The sequence below is a fragment of the Bos grunniens genome, chromosome 18, assembly GCF_055505025.1.
Source record: "Bos grunniens cultivar Pamir isolate PY7600 chromosome 18, Bosgru_T2T1.0, whole genome shotgun sequence".
In the NCBI taxonomy this organism is placed as follows: domain Eukaryota; kingdom Metazoa; phylum Chordata; class Mammalia; order Artiodactyla; family Bovidae; genus Bos; species Bos grunniens.
In genome coordinates, this window is record NC_141182.1 from 42,037,501 (window position 1) to 42,064,934 (window position 27,434).

Sequence of the window (27,434 nt, forward strand, 5' to 3'; positions counted from 1 at the left end):
AACAAGCAAGCTATGAATAGCAGCTGCCAAGACTGCCCAGCTCTGCGGCAGATCAAAGAATGCTATAAACACAAAGGGCTCCTATCTGAAAAAGACAAAATTATTTTTTTAATTCTTTAAGAATTTTGCACATAAATCATTTGCAATAAATACTTTCAGTTCCACTGGGAATTAGACACACACACACACACACACACACACACATAAACATATGACAATCACTCAGTGAGATGTAAGTAAACCGCACTGAAGACATGATAATGGCTGAAGGACCAATAAGAGCCGACAGGTTGACAGAGCCAACCTGGTCTTTTAACCTGAGCTTCTCACCTGAGTCACAGTCCCCGCAGGGGGATGCGGCCAGTACCAAGGAAACCAGTGGGCTCACCCACCAGGCACTCAAAGCCCCTCAAAGCACCACCCGGTAAAAAAAAAAGTTTCTACTGGAAGAACTTTGAAGAGGGAAAAAACAGCCACCATGACAACAACAAAACGCTTTTGCTCATCCTCCAAAACAACCATCTCTGAAACAATGGGCTGACTGAGACTGCAGCTTCATCTCCTGAATGATGTAGACTCTTCAGCTGTGACCCCTGCAGAGAGAAGTGATGAGTCCTTGGGTTCCTAATTCTTTGCTAAATAATCAGTTGATAGCATGATCTCCCTAAACAGAAACCTAAGAGACAGTGTGGCTGGGAAACCATAGCTTAGAGCTGGAAATGGTCTTAAGGATCAGCCAGACCACACCCGGAAGCATTTTCTCTCCTAGGATTCGCTACATATGAAAATTCATGCAATACATATGTAGGTACTTAAATATAATAAAACAAATATCTGCAAACTAGAACCCAATATGAGAATCACCACATTACCACCGAGCTTCTCCCATCAAGCAGGTATCCTGGACACAAACACATGTTAACCCCCCAACAGAATCCCATTTCCTTCTGAGCTTTATAGAGATGATTCCCAGCCTGCATGGAGCCTTGATCTGCTTCATCCTCTCCTGCTGTGTTTCTAAGATCCACCCCTGCTGTTGCATGTGGCTTGGGGTCCTTCATTTTTACTGCTCTTTAATATTCCCTTGTGTGAATATTTTTTTAACCTTAAAAAAAAAAAAACAAAAAAAAACATGGACCAGGCAAAAGATGTCTTACTGTGAGCTGACACTGATGTGACAAATCTGCTAGGTCCCTTGCCCCACCACCCAACCCCCGACCCCCACCCAGGAATAGGATCTGCAATCGTTCCTGTGTTGGGGGTTACATGTTTCCTCACCTGCCCTTCTGGGGAGGCGCATCTGCACAGTATGACCTGAATTGCTGACCTCTCCCCTGACCTAAGCTTTTGCAGGTTGTTGTAATTAAGATACGACCAGGTGCTGTCCAAGAGACTATACTAATGACTGGCTGCAGGAAGGGGTGTCTGCAGAGCACCTGGCTGAAAGGGGGCAGGCCAGGAGGCTTAGAGCTCCCTGACTCTTGATGCACAGAAGAAAGGAACAGTTCAGTCGCAGGTCTGGGAGCCCTTCCATGCTTTGGTTAACATTTTTATCTCTGTTGGAGACTGTTACTGAATCCTGAGCAGTTGAACTCTGGCACCAGTGAAGGAGAAGGTGGAGCTCCTTTCCCTAAGGGCTGTGCTGAGATGGTTAGCAGGCCTTAAGACAGACCTTCTGACCAGGCAGCCTCCTCACACATCCTCCAAAGGGGTGAGTTTCTGCCTTGGGATTTTTAAACCACAGTTTTTGGTAAGTGTCAATGTACAGTTAACCTTCTGTATCCAAGGATTCGTGGATTCAACTCACTTCAGATTGAAAATACTTGGGGGGAAAAATTCCAGAAAGTTCCAAAAAGGGGAAATTTGAATTTGCTGCTCACTGGCAACTATTTACATAGCACTTACTGTGTATTAACAACTATTACATAGTATTTGGGCTTCCCAGACAGTGCTAGTGGTGAAGAACGCACCTGCCAATGCAGGAGACATAAGAGACATGGGTTCGATACCTTGGTTGGGAAAAATCCCCTGGAGGAGGGCACAGCAACCCAATCCAGTTTTCTTGCCTGGAGAATCCCCATGGATAGAGGAGCCTGGCAGGCTGCAGTCCATGGGGTAGCAGAGTCAGACATGACTGAAGCCACTTAGAATGCACTCACATAGTATTTACATTGTATTAGGTATTATAACAGAGAAGGCAATGGCACCCCACTCCAGTACTCTTGCCTGGAAAATCCCATGGACAGAGGAGCTTGGTAGGCTGCAGTCCATGGGGTCTCGAAGAGTCGGACACGACTGAGCGACTTCACTTTCACTTTTCACTTTCATGCACTGGAGAAGGAAATGGCAACCCACTCCAGTGTTCTTGCCTGGAGAATCCCAGGGACAGGGGAGCCTGGTGGGAGGCTGTCTATGGGGTCGCACAGAGTCGGCCACGACTGAAATGACTTAGCAGCAGCAGCAGCAGGTATTATAAGCAATCTAAGGGTGATTTTCCTATAAAGTCCCCACCTCCCCCCACGTCCTTGTATTCTAAGGTAATGCTCTGAACCCCATTCATCTTCCCAACAGAAGGAGAAGTAATGATGGTGCTGGAAGGAGAAGGCCCCTGCTTAGCAGGCAGGCAGAGCTGGACACCTCGCTGAAGGCACCCTGCGAAAGCCCTACCGCACCTCACAGCATCCCTGGACACATCTCCTGACATCATCAAATGGCTCACTCCTGAAATGCCCCAAAGATGATTTCTTCTTTTTTTTCTTTTAACTGTCCACCTCTAGAGTGTACTTCTGGTTATCTTTATCAAGCTTAATTGGGAAGTTCACACTCTCCTTGGGACTGCATGGAGACCCACTAGCGCCAGGATGTGTGTGTAGAACAGACCCCAGTATAGTAAAAGCAATGGTCCTGACCGTAGTCAGGGTGCCAGGTCAGGATTATCCAATACAGACTGTTTATTTTCTCATTTCCTGGACATATGCAATGGCAGGCCCAGTGTGGGAAGGGCCACTTTCCCTCAAGGCTGTGTGTGTGTGTGAAAGGTCAAGGAGAAAAGAGAGAGAATAAAAGAAAGAGGGAGAGAGTAGGAGAAAGTTGAGCCTAGGATAAAATGATGTGAAAGTGAGAGTGTTAGTTGCTCAACTGTGTCTGACTCTCTGCGGTTCTATGGACTGTAGCCTGTCAGGATCCTCTGTCCATCGGATTCTCCAGGCAAGAATACTGGAATGGGTAGCCACTCCCTTCTCCAGGGGGATCTCCCCAACACAGGGATCAAACCTGAGTCTCCTACATTGCAGGGAGACTCTTTACCATCTGAGTCATCAGAGAAATATTTAATTTTTACATGAATGAATAAGTGAAGGAATGAATCATTGAAGTAAATGAACAAATTAAGGAATGAAAATGAATGAGTACCTTCTGCCTGGCCACAAGGGTCTCTAATACAAGACAGGATCAACATTAGGTCCAAGGGTGACTGACATATGTCTATTGTTGAAAATTTGGGATGTAAAGGCATATAAAAGAGAAGATAAAGAAGAAAAAAACGACTTCGATTTGGAGGACTATAATTCTTTTCCTAGTCTAACAAATTCATGTGTGTGAGTGTGTTGGGTTTGTGTTGTATTTGACAACCTGCTTTTTTTGTGTTGTGTTTGACAACCTGCTTTTTTCATCCAACACGGAAGCTGAGAACTTAACACTCACATGGAAATTGTTTTGAACAAGTCTTCTGCTAGCAAGTGCTGAGATACTCGCAAAGGTGACCATCCAGTCCCAGAACCAAAGGCCAGGTCCTCCTCTCCAGGGAGAAGTCCATACCCACCTCAGTCCAGCACTGCACTGATACCATCCATCCATCCCTCCCTCTGCTCTACAGAGCACAGCACAACCGTGAGCCTCCGTGGAAGGCAACTGGCAACCTTCACTATTGAATAATTTGAAATATTTGAAAACCTAGAAAAATAAATACTGCACTCCTGTGAATAGGTTTAATTACATGAAAAATGAATTTATTTCAGACCTCAAGACTCATAAGCATTGCCATTTAAGAAAAAAGACAAAGCATAATTCAGTCAAATGCACATTTTTCTTTGTACTATTTTTTTTCTGGATTTTTGGTGTGTGTGTGTGTGTGTGTGTGTGTGTGTGTGTGTGTGTGTGTGTGTTTCCACCTCTGCAAGGATCCAAAGGTCCTTTGAAACCTTTACAAAGGTTGAAGAACCCTTTGTAAAGCTCTTGGCAATGCACAATGGCTCGTGAACTTCACACCAGTAGACCCACGATGAGCTCTAAGAAACGTCTGGGTCGAGGCCACAGGAAGAGCCTGGCTTGTGCCCACCAGGCACACGGGGCAGCCCCACCCCAGTTCTCACCCTAAAGTTGAAGACCGAGCCCACAATAACTCCCAGTGCTGTCGCCCACTTTGGAAGGGTATTTCTCCCAGATGCTGGAGGCAGCAGCTGCTGTTCCGACCTTGAACCTACAGCACCCACCCTGCCTGCCGTGAGGGGTCCGAAGATGCTGCAGTGTCTTCCTGGGCGCCCTCTCCACACACTGCAGGATCTGCCCCAGGGAGCACACTGCCCTCCGGGTGGGGAACCACAAGGGCGCAGGGATCGAAGCCAGGAGGGATGTCACAGTTTGAGGAGGCTGGCTCTCTAGTTGGGCACCGACTTGAACAGGCCAGCCCCTGGAGTTGCTACACACACACACATACACACACGCACACACAGGCTGGCCTACTGCATGGGATCCAGGCCACTAGGAAGGCAGCCAAACGTGCTTTTAAAGCATTACTATTATTTTTTTTTTAATTTAGTAGACCTGTGAGTTTTCTATAATTAGAAAGCAACTGTTTGAATTTTTATTTTTAATGTTTACAATTTGACTCTTCAGAGTGAAAACTCCAGTAGCAAGATCTGGACCAAAATTAATTCTTACAGTTGACTTCAACTGCACACACCCCTCCCCAATACAAACAACGGTGCCAAGGCGAGGAAAACGAATATAATTTATTTAAATGCCCTGATTTCTCTGATGCCAACGTGAAATAACAGGGGCTTTAAGTTCAGACACAACTTCTGGAAACTGAAGCTGTTCCCGTGCAGCGATTGGGAGCACTTTCCTCCACCACGCTGCAAACTGGGAACAGAGGCCTGGCACCCAGCGAGCAGGGATCTCAAGGGGGGAGGCGCAGGGCTCCTCTGCCTGCCCCACGCTGACCCATCTGGACAGGGCACTTCCCAGACCACATCCTGCACCAACTTCCCGAGGCCCTCTCCCTGCACCGCTTCCAAAACAAGGGCCAACCCAACCCGAAGGATGAGGAGAGAGCCTTGTGTTATTTAGGCCAAGTCCGGAGGGGAAGACACTTTAAAATGAGACAATCTCTGGGCTCAGTGATTTCATGGAAGCACAATATCTTTTTTTCAATTCTATGAGTGGAAAGTGAAGAAACTATTTTCATATGAGCATATTTTTCTCCAAGGAACAGTTAGAGAAAAATGCTGATGTGGTGTCTCAATACATTTTACGACAACACCATCAATTACATAAAAACACAATTAAGTCACTGTTTCAAAATCCTTAAATATTATTCAGCCAAAACCCAAAAGGACATTTTCAGTGTTCTCTGGTCATTATCTAAGGAGCTGCGTGCTGGAGCCAGCCACCTCCGCCGTACTCTGCAGGAGCTAAACATAGACAATCCGCGGTCACAGCACCTCCCTGTCCTGGCCGCCAGGCTCCGCGAGCATCCTCAGGTAACGGGGATACCAGCGGAGCAGGCTTCTGCAGTCCAAACACAGAGCCAAGTTTTAAATCACTCCCTGCCTTCGTCAGTGGGGTTCAGCCAGGAAGTGACCATGTGAACTTGGGCTGGTCCCTTTCCAACTCTGGGCTTCGGTTTTCCCATCCATCAAATGTGGCTGTCAGTCCAGCTGAATCGAAAGGACTCTGATCCCAGGAATTTAACACCTATTTTCTGTCATCCAGAGATTTAAAGTAAAAAGACAAAAAAAGGCCAGATGACTACGGGGATTCATCCACTTTCACGTCTGTATCCTATTTTAGACGCATGGAGATGGGCTGAGGCCTTGCTAAATAAGCAAGAGGAGGGGGGTTGCTGACTGTGGTTCTGTATTACCAAGGCTCTGACAGCCAGTCCACGTCAGGGGCTCACTCCCACGTTGCTGTGGGAGAAGGAAAATGCGTATAATCTTTTGGAAGAACAATTTGGATATTTACCATTTTGTTAACTGAACAAAACCCTTTCAGCTAACATTTCTGCTGTATCCCACCAAGATGTAAGTGAAGGATATTATTGTATCAAGATGTATGCAGCATGTTCACTGTGGCCCTGTTTGCTGAAGGAAGGACTAGAAACAGAGAAAAGTCCTTCCAGAGAGAAACGCATTCTTGGAAGTAACAAGCCCCCCTTAAAAAAGCAGGAGGTAGCTCTACACAAATACGAACATACGTAAGAATGTAAGTAACAGGATATGATAATAAGATGGGCACTGAGATATATAGTTTGCCAGCATTTTATTTTGAAAACTGTCACACATACAGCAGAATTTAAAGAATTTTACCTGTAAACCTATCCAGGGCCTGGATTCTACCTTTTACATTTTTTACTTGACTGGCTTTATCATGTATGTCTATCCATTCTTCCAGGTATCTTAAAATCTGGGTGTATATCAGAGCAAAGTACAGATGTCCAAGATGTATGTTCGGAGAAGGCAATGGCACCCGACTCCAGTACTCTTGCCTGGAAAATCCCATGGACGGAGGAGCCTGGTAGGCTGCAGTCCATGGGGTCGCTAGGAGTCGGACACGACTGAGTGACTTTACTTTCACTTTTCACTTTCATGCACTGGAGAAGGAAGTGGCAACCCACTCCAGTGTTCTTGCCTGGAGAATCCCAGGGATGGGGGAGCCTGGTGGGCTGCCATCTCTGGGGTCACACAGAGTCGGACACGACTGAAGCGACTTAGCAGCAGCAAGATGTATGTTTCACTGCAAATGGAAAGGTAAAACAGAGTGTATATGTGTATTTATGATTTTAAATATCTGGAAGGATATACCTCTGGTGGCAGCGCCTGCCCCCAGGAGCGGGGGAACTCTCTTTAATTCTTTACCCTTTGATCCTCTTGGATTTTGTATTATGTGCACTGTTGCTTTTTTAATTAAAAAAAATTAAAATGCATTTAGTTTCATGAGGGAAAGCTATTGTCAAGTCTTTTGAGGCTCTACATGTACAGCTTCTGTGGAGTAGCCCTGCACACATAGAAGTCTGGCGCACGTGTGTTCGGACGCGTGTGTGTGTGGGCACATGCATGTGTGTGTGCGCACCGTATGCTGTGAGATTTCAGATGGAGGCTTGTGCTTGCTTCTCGTGATGTATCACTCTAGGTCACTTTCTCCTAGAACCGAAGTCTTGAGGTGTGGGGCAAGGATCTTAGGGAGACTCATTATTTAATGTCCAAGTAAGCGGCCATAAAAGGCAGCCTGTTTGTTGCTGTTAAAGAGAACGGAGCACATGGAACACATTAAGGCCGGGCAACCCCTCTGCGGAAGGTTAGCTGTGTGCTCCGATGCCCGTGTCTTAGGCTTTCTTACTGTAAACATCTGTGCAACTTCAAATAAATATCCTCCCAGCATCTCATGCAGCCTTGGGTTCCGATGGAAACCTTATGCAACATGGTCCAGCGTGCGTGGGCCAGGGACACATCAAACTCCAGGAAAAAGTATAGCTCCATGTTAAGAATGCAGGAAAAGGTGTCCTAAAGAGGGGTGACCATTACAGAATGTGAGTCCTTACAGCATTCAATCAGACTGCTGAAAGACGTTGGTTTTCTGGTTCTTAAAAGAAATGGCCAACGACGAAGAAGCCAGAAGAAAAAATATATAATTAGCACGCTCACGGTGGACAGTGTCGTAAGTCAAACATTCAAAGAAAAAAAAATTCCAAAGCAACAGCTGATGTGTTCATCATTCTATGATATGTTCACCGAATTCCCTTCTTTCTTAAGATCTGAAACTTGAGGGTCTGGACTTTCAGCCTCTGGGTTATGGGTGCATGTTTGCCCAACAGCGATGGATTTTCATGTAGTGTGTTTTAAAATCTGGGAACCGTATACCTTATTCAAGAAATAGTAGCATCAAAAATTGAGATCACTGAAAATGTGATGAGTTATGTCAGGCTAAATACCTGAAATCTTTACTTTCCTATACATGAAAAGGTGTCAGTACTCATGAAAGGAAAAGAAGTGTAATTTATTAGAATTCTGCTTATTATGTTTGAAAACATGCATGAAGCTGGTTTCTCTTTTCTTTGGAAAGAATAAGACTATGAAACATTGATTTCAACCAAATTACACACATATGTATTAGATATATATAAACATACACATGTACTTGCACACATATATAAACACACACAATATATAAATTGATCCAGGCATTTTACTTAAAGACAATAGAATCCAGGCAATCTATATCTTATCACATATCTAAGAAAGACTCCAATGTGTTACCAAAACTTCCAAATTCAATACACAAAATGAAACTAATTACATTGGGGGAAAAACAGAAATGAGAAAATGGACTGCTATATTCTCGGATTTATTTAATGTTCTCCTTTTCTGGGGGTCATTTGGACAGTGTCTCTGGTTGCATCTGCAAACCAATACATCTACTGTCAGATCACTAAGGCATTTGACAACATCATTGTAAAACCTTTAGATACTGAGATATCAATAATTAAATGCATTCACTTCACACTTTGTTCTTGTGGATACCAGCTATTTATCTCTGTCCTCAGAAGAAGCTAATGGTGTAATGGGCAAAACATCAAGAATAATTAAGAAAAACGTTGCTATAAACTCCATCAGAAGATATAAAACTTTTACCCGGGACCCCAGCTGGCATTCATTACTGCAGGATCCACCTTGTACCAAATACATCTTGCTGAAAAGTGAAATGCTCAACTCAACAACAGGTAACTCACATAGTCTACACTGTGGAAAAAGACCACCTTGAGGTGCGTCTCTGAGTGTATGTATTGGAAGGGCCTCGATCTGTGCAAATATCATCAGAGTGGGGGTAGCAGGGCCACGTCAGTGTGGGCCAGGCTAGGGTTCAAGTTAGGTTAAGGCAAAGGGCTACACTCAGGGGCAGGTGGATCCCACCCTACAGAAACTCACCTCCCAGTCTAGCAGAAGATGCTTCAGGATTGTTTGCATAATTAGGGGGTACTAAGATAGAAATTCTGAGAATATTTTCTTCAAGAAATGACCGAGTAAATCATAAACAACAGGTCCATATTTCTTTTAGTAGAAAATATCATTCTCCTTTCATACCCCACAACAATACAAAGGGAGAAATTATTATTATTATTTTCAAGTAAGGGTCAGGCCTACCTGGTATATAAGCCTTGAAAATAGAAGATGCTATTTTAAATCAGGAACAATGAATTACAATACCATAGACACACTGCAGATATCGTCATTTAAGAATAAAGAATTATCTGGAACCACAGCAAGGGAAGACAGCTTTGAAGAGGCAGCCTCTCAGATAAGCAGTGTCAGGCATTTGCATATCCTTTCAAAAAATCTCTATTTTAGTTGTTGCCTAAATGGGAGTAGTTTCCTGTCACTGCGCGCTCTGTGACCCGCTGGTCAGCCTCCCAACAACAGAGGTCACAACGGCTCCCCTGTGTCCACCTGCAGACTTCAAAGAGTCACGACGACAGAAGTCAACGTTCCTGTTTCATCATTCAATTATACCAGATTCCCCTCCCAATCTCTGTGGGCGAATCCACTGCACTGAAAACGGTTATCTTGCTATTAATGACAAAGATATGGAAAACATGGCACTGAAATATGTGATCCAAACTTAGGGAGAAGGAATGTTACAGGAACTGCTTTGTCAACCCTAATTGTGTAATTACTTCTTGGCTTGGTCACCTAAGCTCAGAGCAAGAAATAAGAGACAATGGTAATTTCTTACTGCTGAAATGAAGGTGTCAAGCTGTCTTGTGTGTTCTGTGTAAGCAGAGCTAAAGTTTACATTTATATCATGTTACCACAATTACCATCTTCCAGAGCACAGCAAGAAACGAACAGAAGAAGGTCAGCCCTCACAACGGGCACACGAAAGTTTACCTGCACAAATATTTATTTAATTCGGCCACAGTTACAACATCTCTGTTTTCGGTCACCATCTCAGCCCCCATTTTTCGCATCAGTGAAATTGGTGAACTGCTCCCAGCAACTTGTATACTAATAGGAATAACATCATCCTTTAAAAATGGTGTTCATAAATTGGCTACTAATAATAACTAACCACTAGATGGCTTTAGATTTTTTACCTCTAAACATCTGAAGGTGAATCATCTGTGGTCTTGGGGTTGTTTGCTTACCTCAGTTAAAGGCTGGCATCAAGACTGAAGTCTAGGGGGAGCCCTGGGGACAGTGCCTGGGGGTGTGAGCATTTCGGGTGGGGAAGTCTGCAGACCTACCCTGCAGTACCGCTCCACAGCTCCCTAGTAGTTGGAGAAATCATTACATGGGCACACAATCCTAGCTTCACTCCCATCAGCCTCCGGTCAGCTAAGAACAAGGACTACATGCCAAAATGTTTTTTTTTTTTTTTTTTTTCACACCAAGTACAAACCACTCCTCATTCTAATGGAGAAAAAAAATAAAAAAAGCAGAGACACACTAGGAAGAGGAAAAAAAAAAAAAAATGAAATTCCATTATAACTGGCTTCCTCAAGCCCCAGCCTAGGATGTGAGTAATCACAAAAACTGTAATATCAGCTTTTTATGTTTTCCTTACACTGGGTTCCTCCTTTATTTCCTTTCAAAGAGGTCAAGATCTTTTTCTTTTTCTTTTTTAATTCATAAAAGCTGCTCTGTGATTACTGAAAGGTTGGTTTCTCTCTGTAACAGCTCTGCCTTCCACGACAGTCGTAAATTTGGAGGCAAAAAAAGAAAACTCGCACAAAAATCTCTCAGCAGCTGTCCTGAGTATATCTCAAAACCTATCCAGTCTCATGTCCAGGTCTTCTGGAAACCTCTAATGGGCCAGCATGCTCCAGGCAAGCTGGCCAGCACCCTGAACCGGGGGCTTCAGGCAGAGGCCTTGCCTGCCCACCCCATGCCTCCCATGCAGGCACCAGCAAGAGGCCAGTGAGCCATAGCCCCCTGGCCTGCCCCCTGTCCCAGCCCAGGCCAGCCCCTTCTCAGTAGCATCCGAACCTATCTTCCCCGGCTCCATTTTCTTCTTTCCACTACCTCCCACCCTAACTAGTGATGGGGGTGGGGAGAAAAAAAACAAACTTAGCATGCTGTGTGGTCCACATCCCTTTGGATTCAAAACATCAATGAGCTTTTTTAACAAGTAGCCAAGTTCCATCTAAAATTAAAATTAAAAAAAAAAAAGGCTGGAACTCCTATCTCCTCTTGGTCATGAAGCAGACCATGCGGGAGCGTGATTCTGGATACGGATGGAGACTCTTGGAAATATATTTTCCCAGTTGCTCCTACTGGCGGGGATACTGTCTAGAGAAGGTGGTCAGTGCCCCAGGGCATGGGATACCCAGCATCTGTGTGCCCCCTCACAGCCCCCGGCACAGATGACCCCACAATGAAGGGATGGGCGCACGCTAGTGGGAAAGGCAGCGCCTGCCCGGTTCACTCAGGTGGACGTGGGCCCCCTGCAATCTCCCTCTACCCAAGAGCAGAGGTGAGAACCAACCCCACAAGACCCTCTGCCCCTGCATCCCTCTCCAGGCTCCATGAAAGAAACAGCAACACATCCCTGCCCTAGAGAGACACTTCAACTAAACCAAAGCATCTGAGAAGCAGGGTTCTTACAGGAAATTTGCACAGGGCAATGCCCAGCCTTCATGGGCTCACCTATACTGGAACTACAGGAAATGTGCCTGTAAGGAAGGACATGTCTAGAAGAATTTTTTTGGTTCGTTGATGAATTAAAAGAAGTGCATTAATTTTCTCTCATAGCATGCAATAGCTTATATTTATCGCTTTTGTCTTTGTCACAGATATTTTGTGTCTGCCGTGAATTGTTTTTTAAAAATTCATCTGCCTTTATACAAACACCCAAACGATCACAGCAATCCTAATTTCCAGTGGACCAGGCTACGACCTGCCAGGAAACTTCCTGACCGCTGCTCTACTCTGCTCGCCGTGCTCTGCCGTAGCACAGGGAAGTGAAACCCTCTGGTAAAGACAAATTTTCTGGAAATGTCATGGATGCACAGGGAGAGGAAACTGCACACAGTTGCAGGAAGCAAGGCAGGCGCTGTCTCACTGCGGCCAAGGGCCCTGGCACTGCGTGTCCACCAATTGCCACCTACTGGAGTGTCTGTGCTATCCGGTCAGGCCGTGACAGTCTATTGATTTTAATAGAACATCCATTTTTCTATTTCCTCACCAGGGCACCCTGCACTTCCATGGGAAGGGAGGCTCTTTCTGGGCAGAGTGGCTGAGTCTCTGCCATGCCTGCTTCCCCAACAGCAGAGGCCACCTCCTCAGCACAGTTCCTTCTGGGTCAGGGCGACCACAAGGTAGGCTGTACATGCTCCGTACAGCCAAGGGCATCCCCTTCCTACTCTCTCCCTTTTCCTACAGTAGCTGGGGCTCCAAAACGCATGCTTCCATTCACAAAAATGCATACGATTGCTTGCGGGAGGGACAAATTATGTTTCCTGAAAGACCCTTTGTCGTGTGCTAACATCACCGTCTAACTGCTGGCTCAACCTGTTTCTTCAGTTGTCAATGAGGTGTGTGCTCTGTACCTCCTGACAATATAATCGTCATAAACTTTATTATTACATCTGGAATTTCATGAAATGCTCAGTAATTGATGACAGAGGCACAGCCCAGAATGCTGCTCCCACAAGCTCTGCCACAGTTCCAGTAACCTAACTGCTTAATACTCCTGGAATGTATAAACAGTGTTAACCGCTACATTCCCCACACTGACAAGGCAGAAGGAAGCCACCGAGTAAGTGCCATCTGAGAGCAAGAGAGGATTCTCACTTGCGGAGAAAAACGTCCTCCTGGGATGTAAGCTGAGATCACGCTTTTGGGGGCGATGAGGGCAGATGACCCGTAATCAGATGTGATTTGGGGCTGACACACTGAGATTATCAGCTGGATTTGGGAACTGAACCAAAAATGAAATCTGCACAAAGCCATCACCCATCAATACTCATTCTCAGTTTGGTGGGGGGCTCCAGTTTCAAGGAAAATGTTTACTGGGATTATGAAAAAGTGCTGCAGCTCACACTATGTCTAATTTCATGGACACCAAAATATGAATGGCAGGTAAAGCAGAAAAAACGCCATCGTGGGCCAGGATTGCAACTGGACTGGATGACACTCTTATCTAGTAGGAGAAAAGATGGGCAAAATAAACCAGGGGTGAAGGTCATGCTCAAGGGTCCCTAGGAACTGGGGACAAATAAGCCTTAAAGATAAGGCTCCACGCCCACAGAGAGAGAGCTGAGAGCCCTAACAGCTGCCCCCAGGGCCACCTGGAATCAGGAGGATTTAACCGTGGGCAGCAGAGTCCACAGCTGCTCAAGCAAGGAGAGGTGCATAGGGTGGGGTCAGGAGAGGAAGCCGCCCCCCTTGCCCTGCACCCACACACCTCACCGCTTCCCCTCCCTCTGTATCATTTTTAACCAAAACAATCCATTTAACCATCAAATCCTCAGCCAAACTCCTGGCATGTGAGCGTGCCATCTCTCCAGGCCAACCCATGTGGAATCATCAAGTTCATACCAGAAAGTCAAATGTCCTGTTTGCAAAAAGCCGAAGAAGCAACTTTGTTGATTCTTGCCAGCTTGAGCCCACAGGCCAGAGGCACGGGCTCTGAGAAGTCTGGAGCAGACCTGGGTCCCGGCACCAGGGCCACCAGTGACCGGCCAGACTCCCTTTAACCCTGGCTGCCGAGTTCCCGTTAAAAATGGTCCCGCCATCCACCTCAGCTAGGTTCCCGCGCGAACGCTAATAAGTACTTGTTTGTTGAACTGAAAAATCATTACCACAGAACACGTCAAGTAATGAAAGATGTTTTCCTTGGAGAAATGTTAAATACTTCACTTCTTTCACAAGGAATGAGTACATGTGTTTCCAAATAATACCCTTCTCCCCCCGCCCCCCCCATTTCATCAGAGAGTCTGAAGCTCCAGGACCTGATCTGAACAAGCTCGTGTGGCAGGGCTCTCAGAACCAAGAACACGCTGTTATTTTATTTATTTTCCTTTGCCCAGCTGACTCCGTGTTTGTTCTATTACTTATTCACCTAACCATCCCAGTAGGAACCTCAGGCACGTAGCTGAGTGTTCGTGCTGCCTTACTATTTTATACAGAAAAGCAAGAGAAAATACCACCATCGCAGTCTCATAGATTACCCCGGCATGGTCTTCACTAATATATATGAAAGAGCCATTTCATTCCAGGCCCAGAGCAGAAACAAAGGCAGGAAACGGAATGTCAAGAAAGGGGAACATTTCACCACAGGAAAACCCCTGGGAACCCCATCTTCTCTCCCAAATAGGAATCCTCACCCCCTTTCAAAAGCTCTTCCTTGGGCGGATGAGAAGTAATGACTGCATCTTAGGCAGTTCCGAGGTCTTTTAAGTGTTTCAAAATGTCTTTACCTGCAGGGAGTCCCACTGGGTAATTTGGGCTTTCTTTCCATGGGTGGCATTCTAAGGTTTCCACAGGGTAAGGACCGAGCCTGCCTTAAGACTATGGCAAGCTGACCCGGGAAAATCCAAAATGACTTCCAGGTAACCCTGTCTCACCAAACTCGGAGGAAAATGCGTATCACTTAGATGAAATACTCAAATATCAACTTGACGTGGGGGTCAGTGCAGTCCTGGGTTTTCTCACCATCACAAAGACTTCGAACATGGTGCTCAGTCCTGGCACACGCCTGTGACACCAGAGACAGTGCGACACCAGAGACAGTGCGCGTTCTTCCCCCCATCACAGAAACCATAATCCAGGGACAGAGACGTTGAAATTCTGGTCAAAACGGACACTCACAAAATGAAAACCTCTAAGGAGTAAGCAACGCACCCTTCCTTGGGCCCCTTCTCTCTGTCTCTCTTTTATTTTGTGCATCGTTTAAACAGATGCCGGGGGAGGGGAGGGGCGGTTACCGGAGAGGACATTAGATCTCAGCTGCAGCTCCAGAAAAAAACTGGTGTGCACCAACTTCTCCAAACTTGAAGACTTTCCATTCTCTCCCTGGGTTTTGTTTTCCTTTTTTAAGGGGAAGCAAATTTCAATCTGACTTCACCTGCCCTAAAGGTTGGTATTTTTTATCTGTGAATTCATAAATCTACCATAAATGACTCGCACGAACTCTCTTCCTTTGCCCTTCCCTGACGAGCCGCCACATTTTGGAATTGCTCTGGCTGACATTAGGCAATGTGCTTTCTCAGCAGTTATTTGGAAAGGGGAGATGACAACTACAAGAATTTCTCTGCAAAGGATGAGAGGGACTACTCAATGCCCATCTCCAAATAGCCAGAGCTCACGGAGGACAGGCGGGTCTTCTGGTGACTCCTTGAACTCTGTAAGCTACCTAACCAAGCTCCCGAGTCCCAACCAGGCATCTGCTGGCATTGCCAGGCCTCCAGCAGCACAGCCCCCTGCAGGTCAAGGGCAGGCACTGCCCAAGAAAATGTTGAACTTCAAGGGATAATCACTACGTGGTCAGGAAACTCCCAGCCTGACTCAAGGGCTCAAAAGGCCATCAAAGGAACACCATCTCAAGGACCCAAGCAGCAACTTGAACTCAAAGTCATCCATCTCTGGGAGGTGAAGTTCTGAACAAGACCCTCCTCCAGCCACCTGCCCAGGTGAGGCATCTGCGAGGGGCTCCAGACAGTCAGGCAGGTGATTTTTCTAATCTGAGTTATTTCCCTCTCTCTGTCTCTCTCTTACCAAAAAGCCAGAGCGGTGGCTGTGTCGCCCCTAGTGGGCTCCCACTGTACTAAGGGAGAAGGTGGACCTCACATAGCGAGAGGTAGCCCCTGGGGACTGCCACGGGATGCTCAGCGATGCATCCCCAGTGCTGCCCGGCATGGGGCATTGAGGGCTGGAGTTCCTGATGTGCTGTGCCCTGAAAACGGTGTCCCAACTTAAAAAAAAAAAAAAAATGTGGTTTTCTTCCTTCTCAGGAATTCTAATATTCAAAGCCTTTTTTCCACCTGCTAATTTTAGAAGTCCTGCTATTCTTTGGGAGGAGAATGGTGTGAAAATCAAGCATAGTATCCAAAAATAAAAGAGTAGATCTGTTTCAGGGCGTGCAGCATATTTAACTGAAAAGCAACTCCAGATATGCCACTTTCTATCGAGTCTTTAATACGTTTTCCAATTTTTCCAGAATATTTTAGCTTCAGAAAAGGCAAGGATGAACTTCCTAATCTATGAATATTTTTGCGACTGAAATGGGCACCCAAAATTATTTCTGGATTGTGAGTGGGGATCTTTTCAGAATGTGATGCCAGGTGATCACTCAGGATGTGAATCACTGGTGCGCTTCCCAGGGCCGCACAAGATGGATTACAAGTTTCCCTTCGGGACCTGGAGCACGTTCCCAGGTGAGTGAACTGACACAGTGCTCTTTCTCCGTGGACCCTGAAGGTGGACTTCATGGCATGCTTTGCAAGTCTCCCATCTTCACTTAAAAAAAAAAAACAACTTGTGATCTAAGGAATTTATTTGTTCTAGACCCACCGAAACTGCGGAGTGGCTTGTGGTCCAGTCTGCCCTCCACTCCAGTTCTCAGGTCTGAAGCTCTCCTGAATGGCCCAACGTGATGACTAGGGGAGCTTAAAGAAAGGACACTGGAAGGCTACCTGAAGACCCCAGCCCACGACTCCTCCAGCCTAAGAAGCCAGAGATTTGTGACAGAAAGTTAGAACTGTGTGTCAAGCCCTTCATGCAAACAATAAATATTACTTCTGCTCATAATCGGACTTTTCTCCAGCATCGTCTTTGAATGTTGAACCTTTTTCAATTAATTAAAAACTATGCACTGCAGAGTGCATATTTTATCAGCCCTCAGCTGCTTAAGTGTCTAGAAAAGACCAGGCAGTTTTTCTTTCTTTCTTTCTTTCCTTTTTTTTTTTCCAGGCAACCCAGAGCAAGTACTTGCAAGGGTCATATCTTTTTAATTATCTTTTCTCTCTTTGATTAATTATTCCGTCTGACAATAGCGTGTTTCTAATGCTATTCACCTGCCTTTGATGATTGACAACTTTTCTGTCTGATTCAGAGCAAACAGCTGCTGCCACAATCTCCTAGCAACCCGGGTGTGATGGATGAGCCCCCAAGATGGATGGCTGCAATAAATCATGTCTCCAGCCATAAAACTGAGAAAAGGGGATAAGAAGAAAAGCGAACAAAAAACAAAACAAGGTTTCTTCCCGTGAGTGCACTCAGTTCCTTACCAATTACACCTGAAATGGACTTTGCACCTCTTAATAGCAAAGTTTTTCTAATCAGTAAAAATGGGATGATGCCATTTGTATCAAAGGTGTTTACAATTGTTCCTGCAAACTGGCACTTGTACTCCAATTACCTCCAACACTGCCCAAGTGCAAGGGCAGAGGATCAAAGTTTTGCTTTCTTCCTTGAAGTCTCGGCAAGAAACAATATCATCTTTCTATAGTCAGATGTGATTCCAGACACCAACAAAGGCTATATATCTGATTCCACCCAATTTTTGGCAGCAGCTGGACAACACCAAAAGTGACTCCTAAGTCAGCCTGTGCATAGTGTCAGGCTGCTAATAAAGTTATTTCAAAATAAACAGACACACACACACACACAAAGTTGCCTGGAGTTGGTGAGTGAATACACCACATTCTCATTTCTTTCCTATTCACGGGAAATGCAGGCTTTTTAACACCTCAGGGAAAAGTTTGTCCAAGAAGCAGCAAGATATGAACATTCAGCCCTTCCACGAATTCTCGATTCTCATTTCTTTAGATAAAAAACGACCCCAGTCTAACTTTCTGTCCCATCATTTTTTAAAATTAATGTCCACACGATAAGTCATACAAGAAGCCCTAAATTTAATTAGCAGACCCAAATAAAGTCACATATTTAATAGAATGCCTGACAATTAAATTTGCTCTATCGGGGCTCTCCTACTGGAGGAGTCGAGCAGGAAGGCCAGCAGTTTCTGTTTCCCTTTTTCCACCGGGAAGCCGGCAGCAGGCCTCTAAGCTGGACGGGGAATGGTTATTGATGCTTCCCAGCAGCTGGGGGCCTGGGAGAGCCAGCCTGCGTCCCTAAGTCCTTCCAGTAGGTGGGGGTGTCCTGGAGCAGAGCTCAGGGTGCAAAAGAACCAGGAGGGATTAACCGTCTGGGCCTGGAAACAGCTGTCCACATCAGTCCTGCGAGGGTGGGAGGCGGGGTCTGCAGGGGGCCTACGGAGGGTGACCCAGTGCAGACACAAAAGGGGGGAGGCTGCTGGGAGCAGGGGTAGGGGTAGATAATTTTTTATCTGAAATATTCCTGGGACGTGGAAGTCTATGTTTCTTCATTCTCACACAGCTAACCAAGCCAATCGGTAATTTTTTTTTTTAATAGTTATATTGTGCTAAGCTTTGTGGATACAGATTTTTATTTTTTTCAGGCATGTCACCGAGTTTTAAAAAAATCAGACAAGGGTCCTGGCTTCGGCAACTACGGCTCTGTTTATATTTTAATGTTTCGTACATGACTGCCTCTGTCGGGGAAGAGAGAGGGAGAGAAGGAGAGAGAAAGAAGTTGCCTGTTAGTGTAAATCACAGATACTTCATTTTCCCCAGTGTCCTTGGAAATTATTCAAAATTAAACTGTCCCTCCTTTACGGGAGGGGGGTGTCTTCTATACTGTAAATGGGAGGGACTGCATCTGGTCAGCAGCAATGATAACCCAAGGCCAATCGATGGAAACACACACACACACAGGCCCCTACCCAGCCCCGGCTTGTCCAACTCTCAAGTTACAGGTTTACACGGCAAGTCTAAATAATATTCAAAATGATAAATGGCACCCTAAGCCCGGCATCCACCATCAATCTTTTTTTAAGGAACATCCATCTTCAATAACGCATGTTTGAATCATGTGAAGCCAGGAGCCCTGAGATTCATTTATACCACCCCTCACAAGCCAGGGCGGCTGAATGATACCTGTCAGCTCTGCTTGCTCTTTTTTTTTTTTCCCCTTGACTACTAAAAGGGGGGGAAAAAAGAGAAAAGGAATGCGGGGGGTGGGGGGAGTCAGAAGAGCCTCAGAGGCTGAGCAGTGTGGTTTAGCAGATAATATTAAAGAACATAACCTCGGCGGTGCCTCTGCCAATCTCGTGCCCGCCACGCCACACACCCAGCCATCCATACAAGCAGGTTCTCCTCCCTCACCCCTGCATCTTCTCCCTCCTCCCTCTCCCTCCGCCAAATCAGCAGTGCTCTCTCTGCAAGCCAGCGGTACTGTGTACAGTGGGAGGACGAGGAGGCTGCATCACACGGACCAGGCTTCCCTCCCCTCCCCGTTGTCTGGCTGGGGCCCATATGATAAATGACATATGTCATTCTGTCAGGAGGGAAGGGTGGGTCAGTGATGTATGACTCCGCTGAAAAGGAAATCGACTCTTTGGCATGGCGCAGCTCTTCACCGGGATCTAGTTTCAGAACTCTGAAATGAATTCTCCGACGTTTCAAGTGCATACTTAGGGCAGGCTGATGGGAGGCCTGGGGAAATCACACTTTATCCTCCCCCTGCCCTTCCGATGGCAAGGCAAGAAAAAAAAAAAAAAAAAAACGCTTCTGCCACTGGATACCTGCAAAAGGCCACGCGCGTGTCAAAGTCCCCAGCAGTCACACACCACGGGTTATTAAAAAATGTGACTTTGGGGAAAAAAAAAAAGGGAAAAGAAATGAAGCGGAGTAAGGTTAGTCCTTTTATTTATTTATTTTTTCATGGCAAAGGGCTGACACAAAAGCAAGATAAAAATTAGCATGTTTGAAGTAATCGTCCGCAGCTTGACATCTGCATAGTAAATTTTAAAGGAAAAAAATGTGTCAGACAGCCCAGAGCCGCTTCGCCCTCCCCCCTTTCATTAGCTCACTGCCAGGGTGGCGCTGCTGAACCTCATTACGGCAAGAGGATTTATGAAGCTGAACCCAATGGCAAAGAAAAGGCATCTGTCAATAATTGTAGGGAGCTGCACTCACAGCTTTGAAATCTCATTAAGTATGCAGTTATCAGGCATAAAGATCAAAAACATTACTCAACTCCGACAGAATCTTATGGAGGAACATTAATTAGCAACAGGCCTACAGTACAAAAAAAAAAAAAAAAAAACACACAGACTTCCTCTCACACCTGCCCAACCCACAAACCTAAAGCAACACTCCCCCTCCCGCCCGAAAAAAAATAATTCCCGGCATCTGAGGCTGATCAAGAACATGAAACAAGAGAGACACACACAGAAAGGAGGAGAGGGAGGGAAGGGGTGGGCGGCGGGCAGGGAGGGAGGGAGGGGAGGGCGGGGAAATTCGGTTGAGAAAGGCTTGGCGGTGAGGAGAGAAAAGGAAGAAGCTGTCAAACTTGAGAAGGATGTCAGCGCTGGCCCTGATTACAGGGGCCTATGGAGTTCTCAGACCTTTTATCATCCTCGCCATCAAAACCAGCCGGGAGTCACCGCAGGAGAGCTGATGGCTGGCCCACTGCAGCCCAGGTCCACGCTGGGACCCCAGACCCGGTCCTCGGCCCCTGCTCACCTTGGCAGGCCGGGATGCTAGGCCCGATGCCCAGGAGACAGGCCCTGCCCAGCGGCCTTCTGCAGCACCCCCACTTCCCTGCCTGGTCTGCAGCCAGCCAGCCCGAGAAAGCAAGGGCCAGACCCGCTCCCCAGGCCTTGGGCACAGGCTAGGGAACCACTGCTGTCAATGAATCTCAGCGCCGTCTGCAAACACCTTTCCCTTCCTCCAGAGAAGAGGAGGATCCGCTTCTCACACATCCACTCTGGCTTATTTTATTTCTGCGTATGCTGATTTACAGACTCGGTCTCTTACAACACACCGAAAAACAAAATATAAAAGCAGAGAGTTCACATTCAAGCCGTCAGGCCAACATCGGGGCAGGACACCTCTTGACCTTTGTAGCACGCAGGACAGAGCGCAGCTGATGATGGGGTCAAATGTCCCTGCTAGGGTGACTCCAGGTTATCCATAGGGGGAAAATTAAATAACAGGGTTCCTCTCCCACCACATCCTCCAGCTTCTGCAAGAACAATTCGCTTGTGTTTGGAAACATTCCACAAGAATTGTGTGCTCAGAGTCTCAGGCAAACTTATGCCCTATGGTGGCTTGATCCAGGGTAGGTACACAGATATGTGTGTGTATGTGTGTGTGGTGGGGAGTGGAAATGTCAAAAGATCACATGTTTCGGTCCAACAGGCAACGGTGGCCAACTCTGTGGTGGGATGTACAACAGTCAGGCACAGTCCTCAGATGCCCCATGAAAGGTGTCTAACAGTAGCAATAGTAATAATAATAAAGCATGTATTCTGTGCTAATTTCCTTTATTGCACTGTTACAGAAAGGTGGCTTTTTCTTGTTACCCATAAGCACATGCTCCTATATTCTCTCTCTCTCAGACACACACACACACACACACACACACACACACGCATGGCACTTCCCATAATCCCACACCATGAGGATAAGAAAAGCTATAGCACAACATCTCCTCTGATCTGAAATCTCTACCATCACTCTTCTCTGAGCTCTTCTTCCCTTCCTACATCTCTTACTTCATTCCATAGGCCCTCCTAACTGTTTACCTCTCACCTCTCCAGAAGTTAATGGTTACCTTTTCTTCATTAGCCACATCTTTAAGGAAAGGGGAATTAAGATTCCTAGGCAATCAGCCTGGAGACCCCTTCAAGCCAAGGCCCATCCTCTCCAATCACTGACTTTCCTTTGGAATATCAATGAACACATCTCAGATAAATTGTCACCTATGACCGAGAAGAGTTGAGAACACTTGTCTATAAACCAGACTTGACGAGAAGGAATTTTAGCAGGAGTGTTACAATAAGGTGTTTATATTTTTTATGTGCTTACCATATTACCTTTATTATGTGTAACATCAAAGTGATTATAGCAATTACATCTAACAGAATTAATTACAGAACTTCCCATCATCCTGGGATACATAATGCATTAGAGGTAAGGCAAAGAAAGAAAACATCTTGATTGTAGTAACTAACTATTGTTGGTGTGTATTTTCCCCGGCAGCAATGCCAAACCAACAGCGGCTTTCAGGACGATGGAGAGGGAGAGTTTTAATTGGAAAATGAGGTATATTTTCTTTAAATTAAGTAACGCTTTTGCCTAATGATATGTTGGTGCTATTGGACATGTAAAATCAATTTCATTTTTTAAGTATAAATCTTTAAAAGGTGCTGGTTAATCCACCCAACCAGTGTTACTACATAAAGGAGAAAGCACATGGGTAAAAGACTTACAAGTCTTTACGTATGCAAAATAAATTCACTCAAGGCTTCATTAATATTAATTTAAATTCAAAACCCATTTACATTAAATTGTTCATTAAAAATTGCCTATTTTATGCAACATGCATTTCTCAAAGAACTCAGAGGAAACTGAATACATAGGACTAGATTTAATGATGGGGATAGAAAATCAAAAGTAAATGAATTGGAGTCATTTCATGTATATTACCAAACAGCTCTTTACTCTCCAAGGGATGGGTTCCAGTTTGGGGGACAGACAAGCTTTCAGAGTAGTTTGTTTTCTGCTACTATAAACTTGCAAACCTGACCTTCTGGTCTACCCAAGAGAAAGACGAAAACAAGAGACACTGGTGGAATGGAAACCAGACTGGGGAAGGCAGCAGGTACCACCGAGAAGCCCACCTGGACTCCGAGCATTGGCAGTTAGGCTTGCTCTCTAAAAAGGTACATGAATGAGCATTTGTTAGCACCCATCTTGGCCCAGAATTAGTAGTTTCTCTCCCCGATTCACTCCGCCCCCTGCAATCCTTTATTCCCAAAGCAAGGGAATCAGGAAGATGATGACAAGGAGTTGGTAAGTTCCTTGCTTTGGCTCCCAACCCTCGAAGACAATCTGAACTTACACTGTTTCCCCAACAGCTGTTCTGGATGAAGAAAACACAGTCATAATTAATAACACGTGTCCTGACAGTATGAATTAATAATTTATCATTAAGCCCAAACAAATTTAAATTATTCTTCAAGAGCCACACCTTAGCACACTTGAGAAAATAAGGTAAGGAGAGGGTCAAAAAGTCCAGGTAACGTGACCTTTAGAGAAATGCTCCCCCCACCCCATATGTCTCTCGGGCCACTTTTGTTGAAATACTAAAATAATTTACAAAATTGAAAGTAATTAAGCCCAAGAATCTAAGTGCTGATCAAATCAAGTGTATGTGCTCAAAATGTCTTCTTTTTTAAATGGGGCTTATAAAATATTCAATATTTGGTCAAGGACACTATGTAATCTTTCTAATAAAGATTCCTAAATGTGGAGTATGACAGTTGTTCAGGCAAGTGGTCATAAGAAGATTATGTTCTATTACTGGTGTTTTTTCTCAGCTTCTAAAACTGCATAGCATGTTTCTAGTCACAAACAGTAACCTGAATTTTTACACCCATGTCTAACATAAATGTTTACAAATGTTGAAAAATTAGAGAAAGCTACCAAATCTATGTATCCATTCCTTACAATCAGGTGTAAGACTCAAGAAAGACAGGAAAAAAAACATATTCATAGCCATTGTTTAGTAGGATTTGAAAATTAATTTAATGACTAACTGCAAATACTGGAAACTAGAATTAATCTGTCTGAATTTTTTTTTAAGGCTTACAGACATTTAAATGCATGTATCAGGACACTTTATCAACCTAACATAAAATTGTCATCTTATCTTATTATATGACTATTTTATGCATGTGTCAAAAGAATTTAAAAATGACTGCCTGTCTATTGAGTCTAATTACAAGTGCACATTATCTGTCTCGATGTACCAGTCCATATCATTGTTACCAAATACAATATATTGTATTCACCTTTCATTTTTTAACTTTAGACAGAGAAACCGCAATTTGGAACATAACTAGAACACATACACACACTGAACACCTGAGAAGGTCCAGCGTGATACCACCGCTATGTTCTGTCCTGTTTCCCTACAGGCTACGGGGTGAGGTCCCAGGGGTGTTACAAAACAGCTTCTCTGAAAGGCCTCCCAACCTGGGCTGGATGCAGACAAACACAGAAAGTAGACACACACTCTACCTTTTTTTTTTTTTTTTTTTACTACAAGACTAAAGCTATTTTTATAGTTTGTCCAGTGATAGGCAGGAATAAAAATGGGCCAGCAGGAAAGCCTCACAAACTGTGCTCGGCTAACTGGCCTGCTCCTGTTATCAAAGATGGCTGTGGGGCACCCACCAGAACCAGGACTCCCATCCTCTCCCTGCTCCTTCCCTGCCTGCATCTGCAGCCCTAGCCCCAGCCTGGCTCTGCCAGATGCCAGGAAAAAGGAAAGATGCCACGTTGCCCTCCAGAAGCTGATCCTTCCCCTTCCAGAATCCCAGAAGTGGAGGGCGGGGAACCAGGGGTTTTCATTCTGGGAACTCACCTGGGTTTCACGGCATTTCCCCTGGCCCTGAGCAGTCACCTTTCATTCTAATCACTTTACAAAACAATCTTTAGTTTAAAAAAAGAGGGAAAACGCAGACTTGTGAGGCAATTTGGGGAATAACTGCTGATACATCAGTTATTGACTACCTGGCTCCCGCTTATGAGCGCGCTCAAGGCAAAACCGAGAACAAAATGACAACATCAGCCGCTCACAATCAAGGCTGGCCCTGGAGAGCACTGAAGCTCTGACTGACAGTTGTCAAGATAATGGGGGCACAGCAGCCAATTCTGGAAGCTTCTCTCCCCTACGTGGACGTCCAGGGGAATGGCCTTGGCTCCTGCCCTCTTTGTTTCTCTCCTCCAGCTTCTCAGTTTCTCTTTTTTAAAATTTACATTGTTCCTTTCGTTTTGTAGGAAAAGGGGGGAGGGAGAATCACAGAGTGACCAAAACCAGTCATTTTGTCACCTTGCTACCGGGTAGAATGTCTATCCAAAGGAGAGATGTGTGGCAGGTTTTGAGAGCAAATGAATTCCCAAAGCTGAGGCCGAAATGCCTTCCTGAATGATCCATGTGCTTCCAAGAGGGAAAAGCTCCTCTCCGGAGCTGCCTGATATGTGGACGAGACTTAGGAAGGTTAGGATGGTGGTACGTGGGCCTCGCCACGTGTGCCATCTTCTAGTTCGTCCATGTCTACCCACAAAGTAAAACCTCCAGGCCTCGCCACCACAAGCTCAACCTATTCCTTGGGGACCCGCAGTGATTTGTTACTCCAGCAGGTCCTAAGGGGTCCAAACCACTTTGCCAAAAGTCAAGACGCTTGAAGGTTTACCTTTGCAATACAACTGCCTAAGAACTCCTTGGATGGTTTTTCTCTTTCACCAAATAAGACTCAAAAGGTCAATGACAAGTTGTTGTTGTTTGTTGGATTTTCTTTCTTTTTTTTTTTTGGCCAGGGGCGGGAGGAGTTTAGGCAAGGGCTTATTAAGATTTTACACTTCCTTCCAGAGAACAAATAAGAATAAAACGAGATCTGCTATTAAGTACTGCTTGAACTTCTTTTCTGCTATTTTCAAAAAACATACTTACTGAAAAACAAACATTACGCGTAGGAGAGAGACAAAATGGTCGTTTTACCTGAAGGACACTGGCCTCTGTCACCCCGCTGCTCTCTGAGCTTCTACGGGTAACGACATTTGTCCAGCACAAACGTATAGCCCTTTGAAATTACACGCCTGGAGAAAGGAAACTCCTGCCCAGGTTTCTCCTTGGCAGGTGAAGAAATTTCTCTCTTCCCTTTGAGAAAAGACACTCAGCCATGCATAATTTCTATCAAAAAGAGAAAATCCTGAAGTGCAGAAATACGTCTTTTCAGGGATTCTTGGAGCCTGCCTTGGCCTTCTGGAGAGCAGCGCTACATTTGGCCTAGATGTAAAAACTGTGCACCTGTGTGCTACGTCTGCACACTCTCCCCAGCTCTCAGCCCTTTGTGGTTGTTATTCTACCCCAGACCATTAAAAGGGCCCTAATTCCTATGACATGATTATCCAGGTACCAAAGCCCATTTGTCACCTGCAGCAGAAAATTGAGTTAATGCACAACTAAAGGCAGCCAGGACTGTGTAATATCAACTTGATTACATCAAACTAGCTGCAAACCTAATTCTGCGGGATGACACTGCGTCGAGCTTGTCATCTCCAATCATTAAAGCTGTCAGAAATCCATCAGGTTTACAGCTAATTAGGTGAACACTAATGAAGCTGGCAAAACAACTTTTCTTTTTTTATGGCTGAGCGGACCTTTCAGTTTGGAGGGGGAAAAAAATTCTTGAGTCTTCTCAAGGTTGCTGGGACTGGATTTCCAGTTACCAATCAGCAGACATCTTTCTTTTTCCCACTCTCTTTCTCTATCAGTACAAAGCAATCAATTTGTCATCACTCCCAGTATGCCACAAAAGCAGGCATGAACCTTATAACTTGCAGCTGTGAGAACTGAAAAAGGAGGAAAAAAAGAAAAGAAAAATGGGAAGTTTTTTGCCCATCCAAACAAACAAACAAACAAACTCACACAGCACACATACTGGCCTGTGTATACTTATCACCAGCCTGGATGTGGAAGGTTTTTTTTTTTTTTTTTTTTTTTTATCCCTCCACTCTTAAATAAGTAGCCCTTCAGACATTCCCCACCCCCTCCTCCACACGTCCATTAGGCAGAGGCATTCTGATAAAGTAAATCCAAAACCAGGGTATGGGAAAGAAAAAAAGCACTCACGCTGCCAACTTCTGATTGACCATTAAGCTATTGATGAATGTGCCTGTCAGGAGAGAGACAATTAAATCAAATATGAAACAAAGTCGTTTTGACGGGTCATTTTGATAGAGCAAAACCATTCTTCCAGCTCCTATTAGTCCTGCAGTCAAGTTTTTATATAATGAACATTTCTTAACTGACCTGAGATTTCCTGGCTGGCATTTTTTAAAGGTGCAAAAAGGTTAGTGAACAGGTTGCTTTAAAAAAAAAATAAAACCAACAGCATACTTCCTCCTCCTCCTCTAATATTTTTAGCAGAAAGTTATCAAATACGAGTCTCAGATTGGCAAGGTGGAAGAGAAAGATGAAGCAACGGCGGAGAGGGCTCTAAACCAAATGTAAAGATGTGATCACATATGGTTCATTTGATTGAGGCAGAGAGATACCTTC

At 45.1% G+C, this 27,434-nt stretch overlaps 1 protein-coding gene and 1 long non-coding RNA gene across 4 annotated transcripts in view; one reads left to right on the forward strand and one right to left on the reverse strand.

Moving 5' to 3' along the window:
• Positions 1 to 27,434, reverse strand: part of TSHZ3 (teashirt zinc finger homeobox 3) — a 71,439-nt gene that overhangs the window by 40,441 nt on the left and 3,564 nt on the right. The window lies entirely within an intron of this gene.
• LOC147353560 (uncharacterized) lies at positions 1,574 to 26,211 on the forward strand. 2 transcript variants are annotated; one of them, XR_015145146.1, is made up of 2 exons: positions 1,574 to 1,711; positions 2,572 to 26,211. It is a non-coding gene; the product is annotated as an uncharacterized LOC147353560 (long non-coding RNA). The 2 variants fall into 2 exon arrangements; XR_015145147.1 differs by having other exon boundaries at positions 1,621 to 1,750.